We start from the raw sequence: 8,722 nt of genomic DNA, 5'->3' as shown, positions 1-8,722 counted from the left end.
GACAACGCCTCTCTCACACCAAGGTGTACATAGGAGCTATTGTCAGCCTGGTGAGAGAGGGAGGGCACCTCCTCAGGCTCCAAGCAGGTTGGCCCCCAGCGGGGGTGGAAGTTGGCGGCACCTCCTGCCTGCCCAGTGTCCCCCTGTTTCGGAGCACCGTGCCTCTTCCTGTAGTCTTCTGCTGGCCATCCCCACCCGTCTCCTTGGCACTGACTGACCCTCCTCAGTGGTCTGAGGGGCTGAAGAGCATGCTTTGGGCTGGAATTACACAGTCTACATTCAAGCCCATGCTGTGTGACCTGAGGCTTATTGCTTCCCCACTGATCTGGCAGGTGGCTAAGGCCAGTCAGAACATAGAAAATATAAAGGTGTTGGGTATGGCCAGGCTCTGGGAGGCTGGGCTCCCATCCCAGCACTTGGCCTTGGAAGTGGTAGCCATTTTCTAGTCTTCTCTGAGGTGGTCACTCCCTGGAGTGCCGGCAGACAGCAGGCACTCAGTCCATGCTGACCACACTGATCTTGAAGGACAGAGGCTTCCACACTGCTTTTTGTTCCTTTGACCATTCTACGGTGAAGACCTACTGTGTGCCGTGCAACGGGTGCTGAAGGCCGACTGTGTGCCAGGCAACAAGTGCTGAAGGCCTACTGTGTGCCATGCAATGGGTGCTGAAGGCCTACTGTGTGCCATGCAATGAGTGCTGAAGGCCTACTGTGTGCCAGGCAACGGTTGCTGAAGGCCTACTGTGTGCCATGCAATGGGTGCTGAAGGCCTACTGTGTGCCATGCAATGGGTGCTGAAGGCCTACTGTGTGCCATGCAATGGGTGCTGAAGGCCTACTGTGTGCCAGGCAAAGGGTGCTGAAGGCCTACTGTGTGCCATGCAATGGGTGCTGAAGGCCTACTGTGTGCCATGCAATGGGTGCTGAAGGCCAACTGTGTGCCAGGCAACGGGTGCTGAGCAGCACACCCTAAGCTGCTCTATACAGCCGGGCCACGGTGACATGCTGGTAGGACATTTGCTGATTAAATACCAGGTGGCCATTCAAGAGACTGCCTCTGCTGGTCCCAGGCCACCCAGGGATGTCAGCCAAGAGTGGCCTGGAGTTCAGGATCAGCCCCTGGGGGTTCCGGCAGGGCCAGGAGTCTCCAGTGAACATCTCTGAAGGCCTCCCCAGTGCCCAGCCTGGCCTCCTGACCTATGCCTGCCCCATAGGCATTTGTTCAATTTGCCTTGGGGAGTCTTAGAGTTCAATCTCACCTCAGCCATGTTGTGTCTGTGTGTCCTTGGGTGAGTGGCTTTACCTCCCAAAGATGCTCCCTCCCACGATGAGGCAGTGATGGGAAAAGCCAGGTTGCGGCCTTTCCCTGCTCAAGATACTTCCATGTCTCCCACTCTCTCACCACCTGCCAGGCCCTTCCCAGGGGTCCTGGCTTCCCTCCCTCCTCCATCTCTGCTATTGGGTCCCTAACAGTATTCTCGAGTGCAGACAGGGTATCTGTGATCCTGAGCAGCACATAGGGATGGGGCAGACAGAGAGGTCTGTTGTGTGAGCACCCACCAAGGGGCTCAGATGGCCCCTCCCTAGGCAGCTGGCTCAAGAGCCATCCTCACGCCAAGTCCTTTGATCAGAAAGTCTCGGAGGCCTGACTTTCCAACTCCCTTCTCAGCCGGTTCTGGTGGCATCTACCCAGGTACAGGCCATCCAGTGCCCTGCTAGACATCAGCAGCACCCTCAACCCCCAGGGTCACAGCCACACACAGCCCGGTGTCCTGGGTGCCCTATGCATACAGTAAGCATCAATGCGTGATTTGCTGCCTTTTGAACAGATTAATCTCACCGACATGTCCTTTTCTTCTCATCTTTGTCAAACAAACTCCTATTCAAACGTCAAGACCCTGACAAAGAGTTTAAGAGGGAGGAGGATCAGCTAGCAACTGAGTAACCAGAATAGTGACAATTAGTGCCGTTCTACAAGGGCACTGGGACACTCTCCACCCTGTGACCCTATTGTGACCATTCTGTATGTCAAATGCTGCTGGTACTTGATTCTGCCACCTCCTTCTAGAGACAGTGTGTCAGAGTGTAGCCCTGGAAGTCACAGAGACCCACTTGCTACTGCCTCTACCTCGCTATCCCTCTGCCTCTGCCACCTCTGGAGTGTTAGGGTTGGTTAAAGGCTTGCTCTGCCACGTCCAGCTTCATTCACTTTTTTAAAAGTTGTTTAGGGGCCAAACTGAACCTCCGAAAAGCGGCTCCTCCTGGCATCTCCTTGCATCTGTCTCATCTCAGCAGCCTTGGGAGCAACCTGCTGGCAGCTCTGCCAGGGGATGATGGGCAGAGGTGCTGCCCCATCCACCCCAGACAGTTCTGCCTAGACCCTGAGCTTCTACCAGGGCCTGAGGAGACCCCATGGTGAGCCACCTAATGTCTTCGCTTCTCTGAGAAGAACACACAAGGAAACTGAGGCAAGGCCAGGCCTGCTGGGGCCAAGAGGCCCACACTGGAAAGTCCCTCTTCCTCAGGACCTGGCTGGGTGCCGTGGTGTGAGGGCATAAGGGCTCCTGGTCTCCGAGGCTCCATCAGCTCCCACACTTCCTGAGATAGAACTTTCCAGAGGCAACATGGAGAGAAAGCCCCTCTCTGGGAGCTGGGTCCTTCTTCCATGCTGGGACTTGGTGTTCCTCTTGTGAAGGTGCCAGGGTCAGAGCCTGGGCCCTGTCAGCCCTGCCCAGCTGGGCTCAGCTGCCTGTCTCCGTGTGCCAGATAAAGACACAGTCATTGTAGGAGGCACAGAAGGGAGATTTATTCAATGTGGCCATGTGAGGAAAGGACACATGAGGAGAGGCAGTGATTGCTCAGCCCCAAGCCCGTTTTCAGGGTCCTGTCGTGAGTGAGGTTTCAGCAAACAAGGGTAAGAGGCTTGCACAGCTGGGCTGGCCTGCCATGGTGTGGCCCTGTCCCTCGCTGACCCATCACTGTCTGTCTCCAGCCTCCCCAACAAGGTATCTGAGAGGAAACCTCTTCCTGGAAAACAAACCTTTTCCCTCTCTCAGCAGGAGATGGGGGGGTTCCAGTTTACTGGGGTCCATTATGTCAATTGTCCGACAGTGCAAGGATGTGTGTCTCTCTCTTTTTTTTTCTAAGATTCATTTATTTTTATTTTATTGGTGTTTTGCCTGTGTGTAAGTCTGTGTGAGGGTATCGAATCCCTTGGAACTTGAATTACAGACAGTTGTGAGATGCCATGTGGTGGGAATTGAACCCAGGTCTTATGGAAGAGCAGTCAGTGCTCTTAACCGCTGAGCCATCTCTCCAGCGGACGTGTGTCTCTTTAGAACGTCCTTATTCTCCACAGAACAAGTGACAACAGGGCTGTGGGCAATGGAGCAGGAGGGAGGACCCTTGTCCTCGCCTCTCAGGCGGACTCCAGCACATACCATCACCTTCATCTTACAGGGCAGGGCTCTCACGAGCTCACGCTAGAGCCTTCACCACCATGAGCCAGCAGCTTTGGCTCCCTGCCAGCCTCACCTAGCCAGGTGACTTAAGCCCATACACCATCTTCAGCAAGGCAAGGAGGCAGGGGAATGCCTGGGTGCTTCCCGCCTGTGCCGAGCGACGCCCATATTCCTCCTTCCTCATCGCACAAGCCATGTCCATTCCTTCAACAAACCCTGGCGAGCCTGCGCCACCGAGCACAACCCTGGCTTCTGCCCTTCAGAGCTCTCAAGGGAATCGTGTGAAATAATCTCCCCGGAAAGTGTAATGTCAAGTAGGGCCACCAGCCACGGATCACACAGACTTGGGGGAACCAGATCGAGGCTTCCTACAGCTAGGAAAGACAGCTGTAGTCTGACCGGTGGGTATCTTCAGAAAGGGGGCGACCTGAAGGGCTGCTGAGACAAAAGCCCTGAAGCAGGGGTGACCTCGACCTACGGGAGGAACACAGTTGAGCCAGTGCGGGTTTGAGGAGAAGAACCGAGACCCAATAGCAGAGATGGAGGAGGGAGGGAAGCCAGGACCCCTGGGAAGGGCCTGGCAGGTGGCGAGAAGGTGGGAGCCATGGAAGTATCTTGAGCAGGGAAAGGCCGCAACCTAGCTTCTTCCATCACTGCCTCATCGTAAAAGGGAGAATCTTAGGGAGGTAAAGCCACTCACCCAAGGACACACAGACATAATGTGACTGGGGTGGGCTTGAACTCTGAGACTCCCCAAGGCAAATTGAACAAGTGCCTATGGGGCAGGCATAGGTCAAGAGGGCAGGCTGGGCACTGGGGGACCTTCAGAGATGTTCTCTGGAGACTCCTGGCCCTGCTGGCCACCTGCCCCTCCCCATAGACCCTGTGCCACACCTCAGCCAAATCCCTAGGCACTGTGGATTCTCAAGGGTGGGATAGAGGATGCTGCTTGCTTAGGGGGGCTCCCTGGGGCTAATAGTGGGGAGGCAGCAGGGACAGGGATACCTGGGCCTGGGTTCCAGTCCCTTAGCTCGCAAGGCCATCACTTTCTATTTCTTGTAAAAGAAAGAGGAATTGTCAGGGAGGTTTCGCTCTGAACCAACTACTGTCTTTCCAGTAACTGAGAACAAGGAGCCCCCTCCTCCACTGAGGCTGGGACTGTGGTTGGCGACACCTGGGTCTCGGCTCCTTCCCCTGCTCTCTGCAGGGACTGTGGTATTTGGTTTTCCTTCGACACCAAATAGAAACCGGCCATGAGGCTCTCCTCAGTGCGGTTGGGGAAGAAGCTGGCTTAGGCGCCTGGCCGGGGGCCGTGAACTTCTGCCGCACTAAAAGCAGAGCTGCTTTTCAGTAAATACCATCACCGGAAAAGGAAGCCGCTCCCACTGTCACCACCACCTCCAGCCTCTCCCAACTGCTGTCTCAGGCCAGGGGAGGGGAGCAACCCCATCTCTATCTCTCTCAATGGCACCCCCAGCCACCTGGGACTGCTCTGGTCAGCTGGTGGATCCAGACACCGGACATTGAGGCCCAGGTGCCCTGGTGCCCTTAATCCACCTGAGCCTGAGCCGGATGCCTCAGCAGTTGCTGACTCAGCATTTAACTAACACACACACACACACACACACACACACTCTCTCTCTCTCTCTCTCTCTCTCTCTTCTCTCTCTCTCTCTCTCTCTCTCTCTCTCTCTCTCTCTCTCTCTCACACACACACACACACACACACACACACACAGAGCCCAGAGCCCTGAGATACTGGGGTCTTCACAGCTAGAGAAGAGACAACCATCCCCCAGCAGCTTCCTGGAGATCTGGGGCCTCCCTCCCCACCAGCTCCCCTGCTTACCCTGTTTTATTACCTCCATAATGGGGAGAAGGGTGGTACCTCCAGGTGGAACTTGGAGGACAGAGGAGGGGCTGGGGATGTGGATGTCATTCACAGTAAGGGGGAAGTTGTATTTATTTCACTTGATTATTTATTTGTTTGTCTGTTGTTTATTTATTTGGGTTTTTCAAACCAGGGTTTCTCTGTATAGCTCTTGCTGTCCTGAAACTCACTCTGTAGACCAGCCTGGCCTTGAACTCACAAAGATTTGCCTGTCTCTGCCCCCCCACCCCCCCAGTGCTGGGATTAAAGGTGTGCGCCACCACCACCCTGCAAGTTTATTTCTTTATTTATATTTTTTTCATGCACGTGTCATATACATGTCTGTTAAGGTGTGTGTCTGCATGTTTGAAAGGTGCATGTAGTGGAGGGAGTGTTTGTGCATGTGTGTGTATGAGTGTACATATGTATGTATGTACATGTGGAAGCCCAAAGTTAGAAGCCCAGGTTTCTTCCTCAGCCACCCTCTACTTTTTTACAGAGTCAAGGTTTTTCTTGGAGCCCAGAGCTCAGAGATTAGGCTGCTTAGACAGACAGACAGCCAGTGGGGAAGGGAGGGTCTTTTGTTTCCACCTCCCCGTTGCTAGGATTAAAGGCCGCCACCTTGCTTGCTCAGTGTGGGTTCTGGGGATCTGAACCCCAGTTCTAGTGCTTGCTCACTTTACCCACTGAGCTGTCTCCCCAGCCCTGTGAGGCTATTTGAATCCAAGGACCAGGGCCCAGCTCTGAGAAGCAGACAAGGCCCCATTGTTGATGACAGATGGGGACCTCCAGGACTCACCCTCTTCATTGTCTCGATGGCTGCAGAGGGGACAAATCACAGATGAGGTCTCCCTAGCAGCTCAGGACCCTGAAAAGTCTCTGCAGCAGTGCACACCTGAGTCCAGAGGGCAGGCAGAGGCCATGAAGTGGACTCACTCAGTAGCCTTGCCCTGGAGGAAGATTCCAAGGAGCGCCCAGAGCTTAATCCCTCAGACTCTCTCCAAGGACACACTGAGGTTAGGCTTCCACAGCCACAGGCTGATCTACAGCCTAGAAGGATCAGGTACATTCCCTGAGCAGCTGCAGAAGGTGAGTGCTGTGTTCTGTGTGTTTCAATAGTCACCTCACCACAAATGGGGAAACTGAGGCCTGGGGAGGAGACTGGCAGGATACAATGGTTTCTGAGATGCCTCTGTACCACAATGTTACAGTGATTCTCAGCATATCCTGGGCAGAGACAGTCCTTAATGAATTACCCCTTCCAAGACTATTACAGCCTCCAGTGCCCTTTCCCTGGCCTCCCCCAGCGATGACATGCAACAAACCCACAGTACACTATCCCAACCTGGACCCCTACAGTAACACCGTGGAGACCCAAACATTCCATTCCTAACCAAACCCACTTCCCACCCCAACCCTGACCCTGACCCTGGCAACCACTAATCTGCTCTCCTTTTCTATAATTGTGTGGTTTCTAGAATGTTCTATAAACGGCACCACACAGCATATAACCTCTGGTTTCGGCTTGTTTGGCTCAGCATAACCCTGAGGGTTGGTGTTTGCTGTGAACTCCAATGCCGTTTTCCTCGCACCCCGAGCGGTGCTGTCAGTGGGCTCGTCCCCATGTCACTGTGGCCACAGGACAAGGGGCTTCCTGGGCTTTGCTGACCACAGTGCAGGTTTGGAGGAAGATGAGTTCCATCCATGCCCAGGGCACCGTTGCCGTGCTCCGAGGCCACTCAGACCACCATCTTGTTCTAGAACAGGCAGCCATGTTACTGCCACTCCAGGGACAGGCGGGAGTCTCAAGTTGCTAACCAGTCCTTCCCTGAGTTTGGGTCTCTTGTCTTTTAAAAAAACATAGTCAAGCCAGGTGGTGGAGGCACACACCTTTAATCCCAGCACTCGGGAGGTAGAGGCAGGTGGATCTCTGTGAGTTCGAGGCCAGCCTGGTCTATAGAGAGAGTTCCAGGACACGCTCCAAAGCTACAGAGAAATCCTTGAAAAAAAAAAAAACAAAAACAAACAAAAGAAACACAGTCAAATACATGGCTCCAGCGACCTGACTTTAACTTCACAGTCTCTGGCTTGAGGATGGCGGACCCTTTCCCACCACTCCCTCCCTTCTTCTCTTCCTCTCGTTCGCTTCCTATTTGATTGGGTGTTTGCAACAGGGTCTTAGTGGGTAGCCCAGGTTGTCCTAGAACTTTCTGCGAAGCCCAGGCTGGCTTTGAATGCCTGATTTTCCTGCCTCAGCCTCCCCAGGGCTAAGATTACAAGCTAGTGGCACTGTGTTCAGCTTTCTGTTTCTTTTTGTGTATACCAGGCGGCCTTGAGTTCACTGAACTCTTCCTGCTGCCTGCACTACAGAACACCCAGTTGACTTTTTTTTTTTAACTGGCGAGTTTTTATGCAAGGCTGGTACTCTACACGGAGCCCCACACCCAGCCTCTGACTTTTCATCTTTGTAGGAAGCCTTTTTTCGCCCTTGTGACAAGGTTTCTCTGGAAAGCCCTGGCTGTCCTGGAACACTCCATGTAGACCAGTCTGTCCTTGAACTCAGGGATCTGCCTGCCTCTGTCTCCTGAGTGCCAGGACTGCAGTGCCTGACTTTTAAAGGACAGAATCTTTGAATCTTGATGAAGCCATTTATCAATTTTGCCTTTGTGTGTGTGTGTGTGTGGTGTTGCATCTGCACTGAGAGTGCCACATGCAGACACAGTGGAGGATGTCACTTGTCTGTTTCCAACATCCTCCACCTTAGGTGTTTTGAGGCCGGGTCTCTCACTGCACAGAAGCTCATGGTTTCAGGCAGGTCAGTGAGCAGCAAGCTCTAGGGATCCGCTGGTCTCCAGCCCATAATGCCGCAGTCGCCCCATTCTCTCCTTTCTGTAGACACACACCTAGCAACTTCTTGCTCAGCCTTTCTGAAGTTGATTTGCTCCTACATTTTCTTCTATCTATGCTTTGAGTCAGTGAGTCTTTCCCGTGTGTGTGTGGCGTGTGTGTGTGTGTGGCGCGTGTGTGTTTGAGAGACCAAACTCACCTGTCTTCCTTGGTCGCTCGCCACCTTACCTTTTGAGTCAGGGTCTCTCAATGCCCCGAAGCTGATGGAGGAGGGTCATTTGTCTATGTATTACTTTCATTGGTTAATAAAGAAACTGCCTTGGCCTTTGGTAGGACAGAAAATTAGGTAGGCGGAGTAGATAGAACAAAATGCTGGGAGAAAGAAGCAGATTCAGGCAGTCGCCATAGCTCTCCTCTCCGAGATGGATGCAGGTTAAGAATATTCCCGGTAAGACACCACCTTGTGGTGCTACACTCATTAGAAATGGGTTAATCAAGATGTGAGAGTTAGCCAGTAAGAGGCTAGAGCTAATGAGCCAAGCAGT

This window comes from Microtus pennsylvanicus, chromosome 2 (assembly GCF_037038515.1).
Source record: "Microtus pennsylvanicus isolate mMicPen1 chromosome 2, mMicPen1.hap1, whole genome shotgun sequence".
In the NCBI taxonomy this organism is placed as follows: Eukaryota; Metazoa; Chordata; class Mammalia; order Rodentia; family Cricetidae; genus Microtus; species Microtus pennsylvanicus.
This window is presented reverse-complemented; position numbering follows the sequence as displayed.